The sequence below is a fragment of the Belonocnema kinseyi genome, chromosome 10 (assembly GCF_010883055.1).
Source record: "Belonocnema kinseyi isolate 2016_QV_RU_SX_M_011 chromosome 10, B_treatae_v1, whole genome shotgun sequence".
Classification (NCBI taxonomy): domain Eukaryota; kingdom Metazoa; phylum Arthropoda; class Insecta; order Hymenoptera; family Cynipidae; genus Belonocnema; species Belonocnema kinseyi.
Window position 1 is genome coordinate 28,162,839 of NC_046666.1, and position 20,155 is coordinate 28,182,993.

At 27.4% G+C, this 20,155-nt stretch overlaps 1 protein-coding gene across 1 annotated transcript in view; it reads right to left on the bottom strand.

The window, feature by feature from the left end:
• LOC117181490 overlaps positions 1 to 20,155 on the bottom strand; it is an 83,281-nt gene that overhangs the window by 18,834 nt on the left and 44,292 nt on the right. The window contains exon 3 of the mRNA XM_033374210.1: positions 15,609 to 15,677. The gene's annotated coding sequence lies outside the window, so the exon portion shown is untranslated. The remainder of the gene's footprint in view (positions 1 to 15,608; positions 15,678 to 20,155) is intronic.

The following is a 20,155-nucleotide window of genomic DNA, read 5'->3' on the forward strand; positions in this document are numbered from 1 at the left end:
CCCCCCCCCCCCCCCGCCCCACACACACACACACAAATACTAACGTATCCAGATTGCCGTCTTACTTTTTTCTCCAGAACCGCTCCTGCCTATCTACTGTACTCATTTTTATCACATATAATTTTCTAATAACTATTTATTTGCTAACATTTTCTGAGCACTTATATTCTTGCTGAAATTAGATTCTGAAGGAATGAATTCAGTGAATCCATGTAATGTAAAATTTCCGAGTCTATTATTAGGGAGCGTTCGCATATCACGTAAAGTTATTTTTTACCCCTTTGCCTCGCCCCACCACCTGACTGTAGTTACGTCACATTTTTTTGTTTTAGTTTTAAAAACTTAATAATGAAAATAATTTTTTCATGCTTTTATCCTTTTTTGTGAACTGATTAATCAATTTTCAACTAATTCTACTAAAACTTTAATTTTCAGGAATTAATTTTAAAGTTTATGATTAAGTAGAATGTTAAAAAACGAAAGATCAAATTTAAAAAATGTAGAAAGTAAAATTTATTTGAATGTTTTATAAGAGAATTATATTTTAATAGTTTTTCTTTTTTAAAATGGTCAATTGATTATTATTAGTTGACTAACTTTTTTTTAATATTAAAGTGAATAAAGATTAAAATTTAGTTTCTTAAATTTCACTAACAGAAATTAATTATTCACTTGAAGGTTAGATAATGAGATATTTAGTAAAATTTGCACATTAAAAGCAAATTTATATTTGCAATTATATTATTTTAATTGAATAATTTTTCAAATGATTCCGATTCAGTGAAATGAGTATTTGCATTCGATTTTTCAAATCATATGTAAATATCTTTTAATTTTTTTCTGAAATTAGTATCAAAGTTACCAATGAACCAATTTTCCAAAATAAATGTTAAATTTAAAAAATAGAGATAGCCCCCCACTTTAAACAAAAATAATTTTTTTTTCTTTAATATTCTTGCAGTTCCAACAGAATTCTAGAGTTCTACAACAAAATAATTTCGAACAACTTTAAAGCTCGAAAGTTACACAAGTTTGAAAATCCCGAAATTTCAGAGAAATTTTTCGAAAGTGTTCTAGGAGTTCTGATCAGAGTTCTGGGAGTCCCTTAAGAGTTCTACAACAAATTATAAGAATATTTTTCGATAAAATCAAATTCCAAAAACCTAGAATACTATAAATATACCCACAAATTTTGAATTTCAACATTTTGAGTTTTTCAGTAGTTCTGATCAGAGTAACGGTAGCCCCTTGAAAAGTTTTACAAAAAGTCTAATAACATTTTTCGATAAACTTAAAATCCAAAAACCTACAACACTTAACACATACCCAAAACATTTTAAATTCAAAATTTTGAGAATTTCAGGAGTACCGATCAGTTCTCATACTCCCCTCAAAAGTTCTACAAAAAGTCTGATAATCTTTTTCGATGAACTAAAAATCTAAAAACCTACAACACTACATATACCCAAAAATTTGCAAATTTAAAATTTTGAGAATTCCATGAGTTCCGATCAGAGTTTTGGTAGCCCTCTGAAAAGTTCTACAAAAAGTCTAATAAAATTTTTCGATAAACTTAAAATCCAAAAAACTACAACACTACACATACCAAAAAAAATTTTTAACTTAAAATTTTGAGAATTCCAGGATTTTTTATCAGAGTTCTGGTAGCCCCCTGAATAGTTATAGAAAAAAAGTATACTAACATTTTTGGATTAACATAAAATCCAAACCCTACAACACTTTACATATGTACACTTTTTTGCGGAACTATTCAGGGGGCTAGCAGAATTCTGATCCGAACTCCTGGAATTCTCAAAATTTTGAGCTCTACAATTTTTGGGTTTTTCGGGTTGGCCCAACTAACCATTTTGTTTTCAGTGTAGTTCTGCATGGTTTGTTCAATAATCTTTTCAAATTGGAATGGTGTAAAATCTAGGTTCATCCGCAGATAATAATCAGCGAGCATTTTAATGGTGCAGAAAATCCCAATATCTGACGATTCGAACAAGCACAAGCAGCAAAATCCATGTTCAAGGGAGTCTGCGACTTCCGAACCATTACTCGCGCCGACTTATCAGTAAAGGGTGGATTCGACTTTACCGCTTTCCTTCTCTCGTATTTCCGGAAGCTTTTGAGCTAGCGGCAAGTGCAGCGAGGTTTGTGGACTGTTGCAGCACTTCCTGCGCTCGAGTTCGATCTCATCCCCGTAGCGAAATTGTCAAAGGGACTACCGGATGTTGGACGCTATAACGAGGGAGAAGACTTAAGCTAATCCGCGACAAAGCCACACAACGCGGCGCACCACTGCATCTAGATAGTGTAGACTGTAGTCGACTCGAGCGATGTTTACTCAGACCATAGTTGCCATAAACGCACTAGAAACGCACCATCATACCGGAAACTTGAGCTAAACTGAGATTTTCTCGAGAATGAGGAGAACCCTCTGGAAGTTTATGGGTGTGTGAGTAATTGTACCTGTCGCTAGCCTCTAAATAAACTCGTAACTAGCATTAACCAAGGCACTAATCAACAAGCGTCAGCTTCATCTTGTTTCAACAGGCAGTAAAAATTATATTTTGAACAAAGCACAGCAAACAGGATCCCTAGTGGGCACAACATTTGTCGACGTCTTTACGACATCGTTACGACAACTTTACGACATTCTATGTCCATGTCGTTTCGCTGTCTTTACGATGTCGTAAAGACATCGTCAGATCATGCGACTTATTTACGATATCGTAAAGACATCTTAACGACATAGACATAGGATGTCGTAAAGTTATCGTAAAGATGTCGTAAAGATGTCGTAAAGACGTCGCCAAACTTTGTGCCCACTGGGGAAGGCTGAGTTTGTAAACCAATTGCAAGGTACGTCCACTTAGCGCCGGTACCAAGGAAAATTGAAAAGTTGAATACGCCATATTTTTTGCTTTTTTTGTGCTAATTTTAGGCTAAACAAATTTTTTTCGCTCTTTAAACTTTCGAGAAGAGGCTGGCGACTCTATCGCGACCCCAGTGGGCACAGAGTTTGGCGACGTCTTTACGACATCGTTACGACATCTTTACGACAACTTTACGACATCATATGTCCATGTCGTTTCGGTGTCTTTGCGATATCGTAAAGACATCGTCACATCACACGACTTATTTACGATGTCTTAAAGGCACCTCAACGACATGGACATAGGATGTCGTAAAGATGTCGTAACGATGTCGTAAAGACGTCGCCAAACTTTGTGCCCACTGGGACGTCCACTCAGCACCGCCACCTATGAAAATTCTCTCAAAATTGTTATAATGAGATGAACGATTAGGGGAGATTTTTTTGCTTTTTTTGGTCTCTGATGACATATAATAGGTTTCCCAAAAAAGTACCCATAAGTCGTACGCTTAATTCAAAGAAATTTAATTTGGCTAAATTTGGTAGTAATGTTGTATCGGGATCGACCACCTCAGTGTTATATTAAAAACTAGAATGTATGCATTTTAAGGATCGATAATCAGAGAGCCTTTTGTGTCTACTAACTAAATTCTTTTTCCATTTCTTCAATGGACCAAATAAATAATTTTCAACCAAAGAGTTTAAGTTTCTGCCAAGTAATTAAATCTTCATTTTAAAAAATGAATTCTGAACTTAAAATTTACTAGTTGATATTTTAACCATAAAAGTTTTCAATTTTTAATAAAAAAATAATTTATTTTAACTATAGAGAACAAATTGTTATCAAAGTACATACATTTTCAACCAGATACTTGAATTTTCAACCAAAAGCGATCAACTTTTAACCAAAAATAGAAAAGCCAAACTTTCAGCTGACAAAATTATTTTCAAACCAAAAAGAAAAAAAAGAATTTTCAACAAAAAAGCTAGAACTCCAACCAAAAAAATTGATTAAAAAAAAGAGTTTAGTTTTCAAAACCGAATAATTAAATATTGTAATTTTTAATAACAAAACATTTGAATTCAACCAAAAAGGACGACTTTTCCAGATAAGTTAAATTGAGACATATATTTCAGTTAGGATAAAAGATTAATTTTTTACCAAAAAGAAAGAACATACAACGAAATACATAAATTCTTAACAAAAATCAATCAATGTTCAATCAAAAATAGAGTAATTTAATTTTCAATTAAAGAAGTAATTTCAAACAAAACAAATTTTCAACTAACAATTTAAATACAGTAATAAAAATATATTTTTTCCAATACAGAATCATGGTTATTCAATTCCATATTGCAATTTGAACAAAAGATTAATCAAGCCTCAAAATATTCCCGGACTTAAAAAAATTCCCTGACATTTGCAGATTTTTCCAGATATATAAAAATTCCCTGACAATTCCAAGTTTTCCAGGTTTTGCAGGTAGGGTAGACACCAGTGTTTTTTTTTTAATCCAGCCAAATTTATACTCAAGTTTAACACATTTCACTGGCAGCAGACTGACTTTTCAAATGGTGAATATTTTAATGAACTTTGTATATTACCTAGACTTTTTCTGTTGTAAATGGGTCAAAATATCTCAAGTGTGCCACTTTTAAATCGATAGTTAATAATAAAAATAATAATTTTTTTTTTAAGTTATTAACAATAAAAGTTTTTGATCATTTTTTTCAAAAATGGATTACTCGCGAACGGTTCATCGAAATTCAATAATTGAGTTATGAAAATTGTTGTTACACTAAAAAAGATGAATTTAAAAAAAAATAGATCCATTGACAACTAAAAAAATCGATTTTCAACCACAAGTTGAATTGTTAAGTTTTCAGTTAAAAATATTAATTTAAGAAAATAATATTATTGGAATAGTTCACCTTTCCACAAAATAGATAAATTTTCAACAAAAAGAATAACGCTACATTAAAAAGATGAGATTTTTTAAATGATTTTCAGACCCATAAAATATAAATCCACGTTATCATTTGCAATGCTCTAAATTAAAAAATCAATCAATAAATTTTAAAATGTTCAAAATTATACTATTTTAGGAGATTTTAAGCCAGAAACATTAAAAATTGAACAATAAGATTTTTTCATACACTGAACACTTCTTAAATTAAAAGTTGAATTTTTTTTATTTCAAATACTTTAGAAATCCTGAAAACACTTCAAATTTTTAATTTAATTGCTTGAAATTTTCCACATTCATTTTTCATAGTTTCTTAAATCTTTCTAAATATTTTTAAACATTTTCTTGAATTAATTTTTCAACATAAAAAATCATTTTTAATTTTCCTATGAATCTTAAGAAAAAAATTTTTTTCTTTTAAAGCCCTTCACATTTCTTAACAATCTTCGAAATTATTTGAAAACATTTTAGATATTTAATAAAGTTTGAATTTTTTGAAATCTTCTAAATATTTCTTGAAATTAATCAAATTTTTTCTAAGTATAGTAGGTTTTAAATAGTTATTTATACATAACTATTCAACAATTTGAGTAACAAATTAATATGTTTAAAAAGAATAATTAAAATTGTAACGTTTAAAGTTTAGTTTTTTGTTTAGGTGTGTGTTTTTGATTTGTATTTACGGATTTTAAATAAACAGTCATATATTTCTAAATATTAAATCATTGCTATTTTTCTAAATTAGAAAATGTCCAAATTGAATGGATTAAAAATGGAATATTTTAAACTGAAACAATATTTGAAATTTAATTAAAGCCTTTAACTACGCATATATTATTTTAAAGTTATTTTAAAATTAAAAATAGTTTATAAAGTTTCAATCGGGTGTTTACATTTGTCTAACTAATAAGACTTTCAAATTTAAACAGTTTAATTTGTAAAGTTTAAATCTGGAAATTCTAAAATTATAAACTGATTTCCAATCGTCTTGTAAAATCAATTATTATTTACTTTTTAATATTTAAAGTACAGTTCAATTAAAAAATTATTTATTAATTTATATTCAAATTTTATCAAATTAAAATTTTTTTTAATCCTAAACCATCTATTTCAAACATTTCTAATTTTCAAGTTTTTAAGTCTTTAAAACTACATTTTAAACTTCTTTAAATAAAAATGTACGCTTCAAAATTAAAATAGAACATTTTTAAAGTGAACGATTTTTCAATTACACATTCTAAACTGAATGATATTATAATTGAAAAATATAACAATTTAGCTTATTATTTAAAAGATGTTTCAAATCAAAATTAAACAGATTTATTTTCTAAATATTTGTAAAATTCATGGTCAAAAAATAAATGTACTGTCATTTCCCAATTTCCAGGTCCAGCGGCCACCTTCTCCACAAGGAGGGAGCCGAGGCAACGCTCCGTGCGCAACTTCAGACTACGCTCCTCCACTTTCTGATTATCAAAATAGTTCACTTTTCCACAAAATAGATGAATTTGCAACCAAAAAAATATAGCTACATTAAAATTTTTTTTAATAATGTAGATCAACTTTCAGCCAAGAAATAGGGAAACGATTGGATAATAAATTATTTTGAATAAAATTATTGTGGATATAATATTAAGTACAATATGAAACGAATTATTTTAAACTGAAATTATAAATGTTCATGAAAACAATTCATTTTTAATCAAGCGGTCCAACTTTCTACCAGATGTAGTTATTTTTTTATCAAAAAGATGAATTTTCAACCAAGAAGATTAATTTTCTACTAAAAAAGAATAAGATGGTTAAATTTACAATTAAAGGCATGTGACAGAGCTAAATACCTATATTACCGACCTCACTTTTCCAGTTCACCGCATGTTTTTTTGAACCTAAGAACTTTTTTTGTAAATAAAATATCGAGCTGAAACTTTGGAAAATGTATTAGACTACAATCAAGTACGTTTAGGAACTGCATTTTCGTAGGAACTTCACTGAAAATTATTTCATCTTTTTTCTGAACCTCGACATTTTTTGAACGTTCGAACTTTTTTTATACGTAAAATATCGGTCTCAAGCTTTGAGAAATGCATGAGCTGAAAGAAAAATACGTTTAAGTACCAATCTTGATAATAAAATATGTAAAAAAAATATTTCGACTACCAATTCCATCAGCATCAGCCGGTAACGTCGTACACGAAAATACGAACCCTGGCGGCCACTAGACCAGGCTCTAGAGGGTTCGTGTTTTCGTGTACAACGTTACCGGCTGATGCCGATGGAATTGATAGTTGACATTTTTTCTACATCTTTTATTATTATGTTTGTACTTAAACGTAGTTTTCTTTCGGCTCTTGCATTTTTCAAAGTTTGAGACCAATATTTTATGTATAAAAAAAGTTCCAACGTTCAAAAAATGTCGAGGTTCAGAAAAAAGATGAAATAATTTTCAGTGAAGTTCCTACCAAAATGCAGTACCTAAACGTACTTTATTGTACTCTAATACATTTTCCAAAGTTTCAGCTCGATATTTTATTTACAAAAAAAAGTTCTTAGGTTCAAAAAAAAATTCAGTTAACTGATAAAGTGAGGTCGGTAATATAGGTATTTAGCTGTGTTACATGCCCTTAAGCATAGATAAATTTTCAACCAAAGAAATGAATCTTCAACCAAAAATATTTTTTTTAAGAGATTGGTTAAGTATTCAATCTATTAGTTGAGTTTTCAGTCAAAACATGTAAATTTCAACAACAAAAATTGAATAGTCAAATTATTATTGAAAAGATTACTTTTTAATAAAAGAAAATAATTGTCAACCAAAAAATTAATTTTTCCAGCAAGTAGATGAATTTTTGACTGAAATAATGAAGCTTCAAGACAAAAACTGAATTTTTAATAAAATAGTTTAATCTTCAACAAAGTGAAATTTTCAACTAAGAAGCTTAATTTTCTACCAAAAGAGTATTTTTTAACAAATCGGTTCAAACATTCAACCTGGTAGTTGAATTTTAAACCAAAAAAGATGAATTTTCAATTTAAAAAATGTAGTAGTTGCTATTTAAAATACTGGAGATTTTCGATTTAAATACCAACTACTAAATTTTTTAAATTTTAAATTCATCTGTTTACATTCTCATCAGAGAAGGTGTTAGATTTGTGTAAAATTTGACCCCCCCCCCCCAGTTTTTGTCAAATTCCCACGTTTTGAGACCCCCTGAACCCGAAAAACAGGTTTTTACGAATGTATCTGTCTGTATGTCTGTCTGTATGTATAATGTATGTTAGGCTGTCTGTGAACACGATAGCTTTTGAAAAAAATTAATCTATTAGATTGCCATTTGGTACACTCGTTTAGTGTCCTAAACTAAAGGTCAAGTTCGTTATCCAGCCATTTTGGATGAAAATTCAAAAAGTGGGCACAATTTTAATATTTTTGAGACCACTTTTTTAAAAATTCAAAAATTCTCTGTACGGTTATTCATAGAATTGAACAAATTTAACAATTTATCCTGCTGACTTTTTTTGAAAAATCAAAAATTACTAGAGTTATAGCATTTTCAAAATCCAGAGAAGCAAACTAAAATGAACAATTTATGCCAAACAACGCATGATACGAAAAAAAGTCTGGAAAAGAAAAACGTTGCTTTTTGAAAGCCCTACAAGATTATGATAACAACTTTTTCAATTTGGTCAAAAAGTTGAAAATTCAAAATTTGATCGTACAACAAATTTTTGAAATCACATTTTTTCAATATGTAAAAATTCTATGCACGGTTGTTCATAATACTTCAAAACTTAAACAATTTATTCTTCTGACTTTTTTTATAAAAAGAAAATTATTAGAGTTAGAGCATTTTCAAAATCCAAAAAAAAAAAAACTAAAATGAACATTTTAATCCAAACAACACATGATACGAAAAAAAGTCTGGAAAAGAAAAACGTTGCTTTTTGAAAGCCCTACAAGATTATGATAACAACTTTTTCAATTTGGTCAAAAAGTTGAAAATTCAAAATTTGATCGTACAACAAATTTTTGAAATCAGATTTTTTCAAGATGTAAAAATTCTATGCACGGTTGTTCATAATACTTCAAAACTTAAACAATTTATTCTTCTGACTTTTTTTATAAAAAGAAAATTATTAGAGTTAGAGCATTTTCAAAATCCAAAAAAAAAAACTAAAATGAACATTTTAATCCAAACAACACATGATGCGAAAAAAAGTCTAGAGAAGAAAAACGTTGCTTTTTGAAAGTCCTACAAGATTATTATAACAACTTTTTCAATTTGGTCAAAAAGTTGAAAATTCAAAATTTGATCGTACAAAAAAATTTTGAAACCACATTTTTTCAAAATGTAAAAATTCTATGCACGGTTGTTCATAGTACTTCAAAACTTAAACAATTTACCCCCATGACTTGTTTCTATAAAAAGAAAATTACAAGAGTTAGAGCATTTTCAAAATCCAAAAAAAGAAACTAAAATGAACATTTTAAGCCAAAAAACGCATGATATGAAACAAGTCAAGAGAAGAAAAACTTTGCTTTTTTAAATCCCTACAGGACTATGCTAACAACTTTTTTAATTTGGTCGAGAAGTTGAACGCTCCAAACTTAATCGTACTAAAAATAATGAAAAATCCAAAAATTCCATTTTTGGGTGAAACTATGCAAGATACGAAAAAAATGAAAAAGCTCAAATTGCGCGCCATGGAAAGAACTACAAATTAAGAATGAATCACTTTTCGATATAAGCTACGAGAAAAAATGATACAAAACTTGTTCATCCAGAGAAGAGCTATAATTTTTGATAGGACAGTTAGTTTTTGCTTTAGTTGTAAAAAATAACATTCTAAATAAAAATGTTAAATTTGTTTGTAAAAACGACAGAAGGTATGAACTTAAATTACCAGACAAAAGTTGTTCGCCTAAAAAGATCTACAAATTCATTATTAATTATTTTTCGACAGGACGAGTAGATTTTCTTTTAATCGTAAAACATAAGATTAAAAATTAAAAAATTAATTTTTTGGAAAAAGCATAGAAAAGACGAAAGAAGACATAGGCTCCTATATAGGACCCTATATAGGACCCTATATAGGATCCTGTATTAGACCCTACGCAGATTCGCAGTAGTTTTTATTTAATCGTAAAAAACATTAAAAATAAAAAAATTATAAAAACAAGGAAATAAGAATTAGTATGATTCAATTTTTATGCATATTATGAATTGTAATGATATACATTTATTGAAATGATACATGTTTCAGAGCAGCTTAGAATATAATTTAAAGCAAAATAAGAAACAAATACAAGAATAATCATGATAAATACAATTTGCTTTTTATTTTTCTATTTTTTAATAATTAATCCCTGGCAGAGTTACACAAAAAATATATTATAATTGATACAAAAGTGTTGTGTATAATGTAGAAAAGTTGACAGGTTGGACAAAATCGAGTGCGAAGCACGAGATACGTGAAGAGAATGTGTTCGTTAAAGCCAAAAGAGCTTTAACAAAAGAGAGTTCAAAATCACAAAATTACAGTTGTCAGTCCGTTCACCTTTGATTTTAAAAGGTCTGTGTCCGAATGCGGAAGAAATGCAAAGACTAAGCGCGGAGCGCTTTAAGACAAAAAAAACCTTTAGATTGCCCTCAGTCGTGTGCCGTAGATGCGGTCAAACTCTCGAGCTAAGCTTTTTTAAAGAAAGAGAATTCACAATCACAAAATTACAGTTGTGGATGTTTTGAGTCTTAATTTTAAAATGTTTGCGCAAGAATGTGCGAAAATATAAAGACCGAACGCGTAGCGCGTGGTAAATGTATAATCGAGCGCGAGGCGCGAAATAAATACAACATCGGGCGCGAAGCGCGAGAACCAACAGTCGCGCGCCAATAAGTCAATAACTTTTGAACTATTGAAAAATACAAACTTTTGTTTTCACCAAAATTTTCGGAAGAGATTGTAGAATCTATTAGCACGTGGAAGAATTATTTCACAGACGGAAAGGTTTAATTAATGTTAAATTGTTTAAAACAAACGATTATTTAAACAATTAAAAAATTTGTTTTACTACCGAACAATTTTTTAGCGTGAAGTATAATTCGTAACAAAAATTTTCATGACTCAATTATTGAATTTCGATAAACCGTTCACGAGTAATCCATTTTTGAAAAGAATGATCAAGAACTTCGATTGTTAATTACATAAAAAAAATTTTTGGCAAAAATATTTTAGGGGAGTTATTTTGATATAAAAACGAATCAAAAAATTTATAAATTGATTGAAAATAAAACTATCAATTTAAAAGTGACAGACTTGAGATATGTTGACCCAAATGCGAGTGAACATACTCGCAATATTGGTTTTTCTATTACGTGACAATAAATTTGCTATAATGTAACAAAGTACGAGACCGAATTTCTAAATTTACCCTCCCATTTCAAACTTCAAGTCGAATTCCCCCTTTCCTTTTGTTTCTCTTGTAGCCTGTCGATGAAGTTAATAAGAACGAGCGACAAAGGAAAATAAAGGAGGAAGTCGATGTGCAGAACCAACCGTAAGGTTTCCTTTCTAGATCCTTTTGTCAGTGGCGTAACGAGATTAAAACACTCCATTTTCCCGAGGGTACAACTTCAACGAACGAAACAAGAATACTTTAATAAAAAATTTTTTCGTATGCCAAATCTCTATCTTATCAAGATTTAAACATTTGAAATTAAAAATACATTACAATGAAAAAATACATTTAAGAAAACATTCTAAAAATTTTAGCTGTACACTGTGAAAAATGGATGTTCAATAAACCTCGCTAAAGTTTGCAACCACGCCTCACAGTCCTTATGGGATGTAATATAGGGACCCAAGGGTACTTTTTGTCACGCTCAAGACGGTACTTTTCTCGCGCTCAAAAGGTAACAAATTCAGGATAAATTCATAAAACTTAAAAAAAATTCGAGTGAAGTTCAAAATAATTAAAATGAATTCGAAAAAAATGTTTAAAATACAAAGATTACATTGATTTTCGTAAAATTGAAATAAATTGATGTAAATTTAAGCTAACGAGAATAATTCAATGCAATTTATACAAATTGAAATGAATTGAAGACAATTTAAAAATATGAAAAAACTTAATTGAATTAAGAAAATCTGAAATAAGCTTATAAAAATTCAGGGTAAAGTTAAGACTTTAAGATCAATTAAATAAAAAAATGAATTTGACAAATTCACGATAATTCCAAAGAATTTAAAAGAATTCAGGGTTAATTAATAAGAATTAAGGCTGAGTTCGTAAAAATAATTTCAAAACTTTGAAACAATACTAATTTATAAATAAAAAAAAGCATTCAAATTTATTGGAAATATTTTTTAAAATTCCATTGATTTCAGTTAAATTTGAGTGAACTTAGAGGAATTTAAGGAAAATGAGAAGAATTCCATGAGATTTATAAAAAATCAAGCTAAATTTAAAAATCAATTAAGTAAATTGGAAACAAAAAATATAAAAAAAGTTTATTGAAATGAGTGATTTTGAAATGAGATTAGAAAAATTAAACAGAATTCAAAAGAGTTCGATGAAATTCCAAAGAATTTGAGGTGAGTTTTAAAGACTTCAATATGAATTAAACAAAAAAAAGTTTTAATCCATTGTATTGAGTGGAATTGAGTAAATTTAAAAGAATTCAAAAGAATTCAGGATACATAATACGAATTCAGGGCAAATTACAAATTAATGGTAAAAAATATTTGTAAATCTCTTTATATTTTTGAAAATCTCTTTATATTTTTAAAACCCTACTCATTTCTAACCAAAAAAGTGACTAATGACTAACAAACAATTCCAGATAATTTAAATGAACAGGAAATAATTTTAAGGAAATAATATATCAAATCCTTCAAAATCTTTTCAAACGCCTTGCAATTTTTTAAAGCTCTTTAGAGTGCCTTGGAATTTACAAAAAACCTTAAAATATTTTAAATCCTTTAATAATTTTATCAATAGAATTTAAAAAATTCAAAAGAATTCCAAAGAATTTCAATGAAAACAGAAAACAAAATATTAATAAAAAAAATATTTTAAAAAATTCAAATAATGCCTTAACTCCCAGATTTCTTTGGAACTTGCTTGAATTTTTTGCCCTTGAAAACACCTTAGAATCTTTTAAAATGCTCTAAAATATTCACAATCATTTGAAATCCCTTCAAGTTATAGAAATCAATTAAAAACTCATCGGAGTCTTTTAAAAAACCTTAAAAAGTTTAAAATCTTTTGAAATCATTTCAAAAATTTTAAAATTCTTGAAAATGCTTTATAATTTTAAAAATTACTCTTGAATATTATAAATCCTTTTAAATCCTATTAAGTAACTCACAGAAAAAAAATGTTTTTGAAATTCCGAACGTTCAAATGAAAATTCCTTAGGATTTTTTCAAATAACCTAGATATTTTAAATCCTATAAAATCTTTTGAACTCCCTTGACATTTTTTTTACAAGTTTGAACATTTCTTAGAATGTTTAAAAATACCATAAAATTTTTTTAATTCTTTGAAAATATTTAATATTTAAAATCCTTTAAAATCCCTTGAAAATGTTTAAAGCTCTTGAAAATTCTTTGGAATTCTAAAAAACACCATAAAATATTTCAAATTCTTTGAAGGTCCTTGAAACTTTTTAAATATTTTGAAAATTTCTTAAAATTGTTTAAAAACACCGTAAAATATTTCCAATCCTTTGAAATCTTTTGATACTACCCAAAAATCTATAAAATTCTTCGAAATCCCTTCAAATTATTGAAATCAATTGAAAATTTCTTGGAATATTTAAAAAATTTCAAAATCTTCAGTAATGCATTGAAATATTTGCAAATCATTGGAATCCTCCAAAATCCCAAAATTCATGCGAATAAATGCTTTGAAATCCATTGAAATCGTTTGGCATTCCTTAAAACTTTTTAAAGCTCTTAAAAGTTCCTTGGAATTTTGAAAAGCACCATAAAATATATAAAATCGTTTGAAATCTTTTAAAATTCCTTGAAACTTTTTGAAGCTTTTGAATTTTTTTTGAGTTTTTTACAAATATTCAAAAATCATTCAAATTATTTGAAGACTCTTCAAATTAATGAAATATTCATTTCAATAATTTTAAAAGACTTCAAAGGATTTGAATGATTTTTGAATATTTCTAAAAAACTCACAAAAAAATCCATTTTTTCAATTCTTCAATTTTTGTGAATAGGTTGTTTGAAATCTATTAAAATATTATAAAATCCCGCGAAATGGCAAAAAAATCTGGTATTTCCAGAAATCCTAGAAAATTTATTAAAATACCTTAAGAGTTTTTAAAATCATTGAAATCCTCGGAAATCTGATGGAATCTTTTTAAATGTATTAAAACCTCACAGGTTCTATAATATTGTATTACAATTTCCGAAATTCTGGAAAGTGTTAAAAACTCCAGAGACATTTTTTTAAATCCCTTGAAACTTTTTAAAGGTCTTGAAAATTCCTTGGTATTTTAAAAAATACTCAAAAATCTTTGAAATCAATTCAAATTATTTAAACACATTAAATGCATTTTTTGAAATCATTATTTAAAATAGAACTAAAGACATCAAAATAATTCAACAAAATTCAGAAATATGTAAAGACATGACACTCTGTTAAAAAGTCATATTTGAAGGTTTTTTTCATTTTTTGACTAACAAATATTTTTTTTTTATTAAAAACTAAATCATATTATTGAACTCTCATATTTTACGCTTCAGTTTAAAATTCACTTTTTTATGAATTCACATTTTCTGGTTCAGAAATCAACTTTTTGCCGAAAATTCGTATTTTTAGCTAGAATATTTATTTTTTTGAGATATCAACCATTTCAACTATTTATATATAAACTAAAAGTCTTGTTGATAATTCATTTTTTACTGCGCTTGAAATTGGAACTACTTTCTTAGAAGTTCATTTTTTTGGTTCAAGATTGAAAATTTTATATGAAAATTAGTTGTTGTTTTTTTTGTTATAAAGTAATTTTTAAAGCTGAAAATTGATCTATTTTGTTGCAAATTTAAATTATTGGTGGTAAATAAATTTTATTCTTCTTAATTAATAATTTCAGGCAAAACTGTATCAGTTTTATAGACAATTTGTGTGTTTGGCTTCAAAATTCAAGAATTTGGTATAATATTCAACAGTTTTGTACAAAATTAAACTGTTTTGTAGAAAAATCTTTTTCCAAATTCGAAAATTTTCTATTCAACGGAAATTTATTTAATTAAAAAATGTATCTATTTTGATTTGAAAATTTAACTATTTAGTTGAAAAATATTAGAAAATAAAAATATATAAACTAAAAATAATCAAATCAAATTTGGACTAAAATTACATTCATCGTTAAAACTATTTAGTTAATAATTCTTTTCTTTTATTTAATTTTTTAAACTGAAAATCTAACTATTTTGTTAAAAATCTAACTGAATGATTGTAAACAAACTTTATTGTTGTTAAATCATATTCTTTTTTGGCTTTTTAAAAATTTAACTATTTAAAAAAAAATTAAATCCAACTATCCGGGGACTGAAGTTCTAGGAACTTCATAAACCAAAGATTCTTAAATCCAGGTTTCAGTGCACTTTCTTAAAAATGCCATCTTTGTAATACAAGTTTAAAAAATTCAGCACTTTAAATCAATATTTGAAAACTTTTACTCTTCTTTTCATATTTGTACTTGTATTTAATACACAAATAATAAGCAATAATAACTTACCAACTTCGGATCATGACATTTTTCTCTTGGAGAGATAATTTATCAAACTTGATTTAAGTAACACACTGTCTGAAAACAAAGAAAAGAATTCATTATTAATATTAATATTGCCACTTTTAAATCAATAGTTCTATTTTCAATCAATTTATATAGTTTTCAATTTCTTTTTATATCAAAATAACTCCCTTAAAATATTTTTGCAACAAAAAATTTTATTTTAAAACCATGTGACGAGTGGGTCACGTGACCAGATGATACCTTACCACCATTTTTTTTATTTCCCAACTTATTTTCACAAAAATCGCCACATCGAGTTGAAAATTTGGGATAATGAACAAGTAGCACTAAGAATGATGGTTCTGGTCCTAAATTTGTGTAATCATGAAAAGTTTTTTTTTTGAAAAAAATTTTTTTTTGTGTTTTCATAATTATTAAAATTTAGGACCAGGCCCATCTTTCTTAGTGCTTCTTATTTATTATCCCAAATTTTCAAATCGATGTGGCGCTTCGTTTGAAAATAAGTTGGGAAATAAGAAAGGTGGCGGTAAGGTAAAAATCTGATCACTCGTCACATGACCTTAAAGTTATTGACAATCAAAGTTCTTGATCATTTTTTTCAAAAATGGATTACTCGCGAACGGTTCATAAAAATTCAATAATTAAGTTATGAAAATTTTTCTTACAAAGTATACTTTACGCTAAAAAATTGTTTAGTAGTAAAACCATTGTTTAATTGTTTAAATAATCGTTTGTTCTAAACAATTGAAAATTAATTAAACTTCTCCGTCTGTGCAAGAATTCTTCCACGCGCCAATAGATTCTACAATCTCTTCCGAAAAATTTTGTGAAAAAAAGTTTTTAATTTTGCAGTAGTTCAAAAGTTATTGGTTTTTTTGTTACCACGCTCTGACCTCCAGCACTGGTCGAGCACGTTCGGACGCGATAGTTTAATCTTTAACAAAGTATAGTGAAATTTTCAAACAAGAAGATTAATTTTCTACCAGAAAAGTATTTTTTTTAACAACTGGGTTCAAACATTCAACCTTCTAGTTGAATTTTAATAAAAAAAAAGATGAATTTTCAATAAAAAAATTTAGTAGTTGCTATTTAGATTAAAAATCTCTGTTATTTTAAATAGCAACTACTAAACTTTTTTCATTGAAAATTAATCTTTTTTTATTTAAAATTCCACTACTAGGTTGAATGTTTGAACCGATTTGTTAAAAAAAATAATTTTTTGATAGAAAATTAATCATCTTGGTTGAAAATTTCGCTTTGTTGAAGATTAAACTATTTTATTAAAAATTCACTTTTTTGATGAACCTTCATTAGTTCAGTTAAAAATTCATCTACTTGCTGGAAAAATTAATTTTTTTGTTGAAAATTATTTTTTTTTTATTAAAAACTAATCTTTTCAATTGTAATTTGACTATTCAATTTTTTTTTTTGAAATTCACATGTTTTGATTGAAAAATCAACTACTTCATTGAATACTTAACGACTCTCTTAAAAACAAATATTTTTGGTTGAAGATTCATTTCTTTGGTTGAAAATTGATCTATACTTGATTGAAAATTAAACCACCTTATTCTTTTTCAGTAGCAAATTAATCTTCTTAATTGAAAATTCATCTTTTTAATGAAAAAATAAGTATACCTGGTAGAAAGTTGAACCCCTTGATTAAAAATGCATTTTTTTAATGAACATTTATCATTTCAGTTTAAAATTCGTTTCATATTGTACTTAATATGATACCCACAATAATTTTATTCAAAATAATTTATTACCCAATTATTCCCCTATATCTTGGCTGAAAATTCATCCACATTATTAAAATAAATATTTTTTTTAAATAGCGCTTCATTCTTTTGATTAAAAATTCATCTGTTTTGTGGAAAAGTGAACTATTTTGATAATATTATTTTTCAATTAATCTTTTTAACTGAAAACTTAACCATTTAACTTTTGGTTGAAAATCGGTTTTTTATTTTAGTTGATAATGGATTTATTTTGTTGAAAATTCATCTTTTTTGTAAAAATTAATCTTCTTGGTAAAAAATTCATCTTTTTGATTAAAATTCACTATACCTTGTAGGAAATTAAGCCACTTGATTAAAATTTTATTTTTTCATGAACATTTATCATTTTAGTTTAAAATTCGTTTCATATTGTACTCAGTATGATACACGCAATAATTTTATTTAAAATACAGTAAAACTCTTCTATTGCGCCGATTTTGGGGATGAAGGTGAGTGGGAAGTAACTCATTATAGCCCGCTTCGCTTTTGTTTGTTCACGCTTGAGTGCTCGCCTGAGTGTTAACAGAAGACCCTGTGCACCCCGCGCAGCTCCTGTTACACCAACCTGCTACACGGCGTCAATTCTGGGAAGAGCTATATAAGGGAGAACTATAGAAGGGAGGGCTATAGAAGGGAGGGCTACTAAGGGGTTTCACTGTAATTTATTCTGCAATTATTCCCCTATTTCTTGGCTATTTGATAATATTGTTTCCTTAAATTAATATTTTTAACTGAAAACTTAACAATTTAACTCTTGGCTGAAAATCGATTTTCTTAGTTGATAATGGATCTATTTTGTTAAAAATTAATCTTTTTTAGTAAAAAATTAATCTTCTTGGTTGAAAATTCATCTTTTTCATTAAAAAATTCACTATAGCCGGTAGAAAGTTAAACCACTTGATTAAAAATTCACTTTTTTATGAAAGTGTATCATTTTAGTTGAAAATTGGTGTCATATTGTACTCAACATGATACCAGCACGCGTCCGGACGTGCTCCACCAGCGCTGGAGGTCGGAGCGCGGTCACAAAAAAATCAATAACTTTTGAACTACTGCAAAATACAAATATTTTTTGCACCAAAATTTTCGGAAGATTTTAGAATCCATTGAAACATAGAAGAATTCTTTCATATGCGGAGAAGCTTAATTAATTTTAAATTGCTTAAAATAACCGATTATTTAAACAATAAAAAAATATTTTTTACTACCGAACAATTTTTTAGCGTCAAGTATACTTTGTAACAAAAATTTTCGTAACTCAATTATTGAATTTCGATAAACCGTTCGCAAGTAATCCATTAAAAAAAAAGGATCAAGAACTTTGAGTGTTTATAACTTTTAAAAAAAATTTGTTGCAAAAATATTGTAGGGGAGTTATTTTGATATAAAAACGAATTGAAAACTATATAAATTGTTTGAAAATAGAACTGTCGATTTAAAAGTGGCACACTTGAAATATCTTGACCCTTGAATGAATAAACTTTATTTTTTAAATTAACAATATAGAAAGATATGATAAGTAATTATTCATAATTTCAGAATAATGCATTCAATCTCAATTTTGTTATTATCGTAATCTTTATCCTATTATTCAATTTTCACACTATATCCTCATGACTAAAATAAAAAAAGATGTGACTAGACTAAACAGATTCAATAGAGAACATTTTCCCGTAAATCAAATAAAACTTCGATGCATTCTTAATATGTATGCAAAGTTACGCAATATACATATTTGCATTTGTTCAATTTCCACAGTTCGTAATAAATAACACGCTGTGAGACATATTTTGCCAACAGCGAAAATGGAAGGGTTTTATAGCTCGTGTGTCACGTTCTTCCTCACAACTCAATCAATATAAGGAGCTTACATTCTATTAAATTTTATCTAATATTCACCTCCGAGATAATATTTTTTTGAAAAATATTTCGAATCTTTGGGAAATCGAATTTCCAAAAAACCAAATGTCAAAATACTTTAATAAAAAAATAATTTTCTTGCCCACTCAGGAAAACTTTTCTCCTTGACCAAAAGAACGGTTTTTTTGGATTTTCATGAAAATTTGGTTGAATCAACAAAATATTTGATTGACCCAACAACATTTTTTTGTTGAATCAACCAAATACTCCAAAAGATTTGGTTAAAGAAATAGAGAATATAAATTAAAATTCCTTACAACCCAAGAATACAACGACCTTGAAGTTTTCCACAGATATGGATTTCGCAGTTGTGTAATTAATTGAAAAAAACTAAGATTCACATCAAAAAATCAAAAACATATCTGAATTCGTCTCGGAAATATCTCGATCTGCATTTTTTGTTTAAACAATTTTTTAAACAATTAGGCCATTTGTTGTTTTTCTGAAATTGTTATAAACAAAGTATGCATCGAATCAAAAACCAAGAGCACCAATACCTGAAAATCTTTCAGATTTTTTTTACAATTTTGGAAATCTGTATAAATCTTTTCAAAAATATTTTGAAGACTAATGATGAGTTTTATACAAAATAATCCAATTTTTTACTCGGAAATATGAATGTTCAATAAAAATGTACATTTTCAAATCAAGAAAATAGTTCAATTTTTAATAATAAAGTTGAATATAAATATTTATGTGAAGTTTCCGCCAAGAAAATAATTTTCTACCAAGAAACAAGACTTTTTCATCTACGAATTTGTAACCAAATAATAGAATTGTCAACTAAAAAAAAAAATGAAAACATAAATAAAATAGTTCAAATTTAAG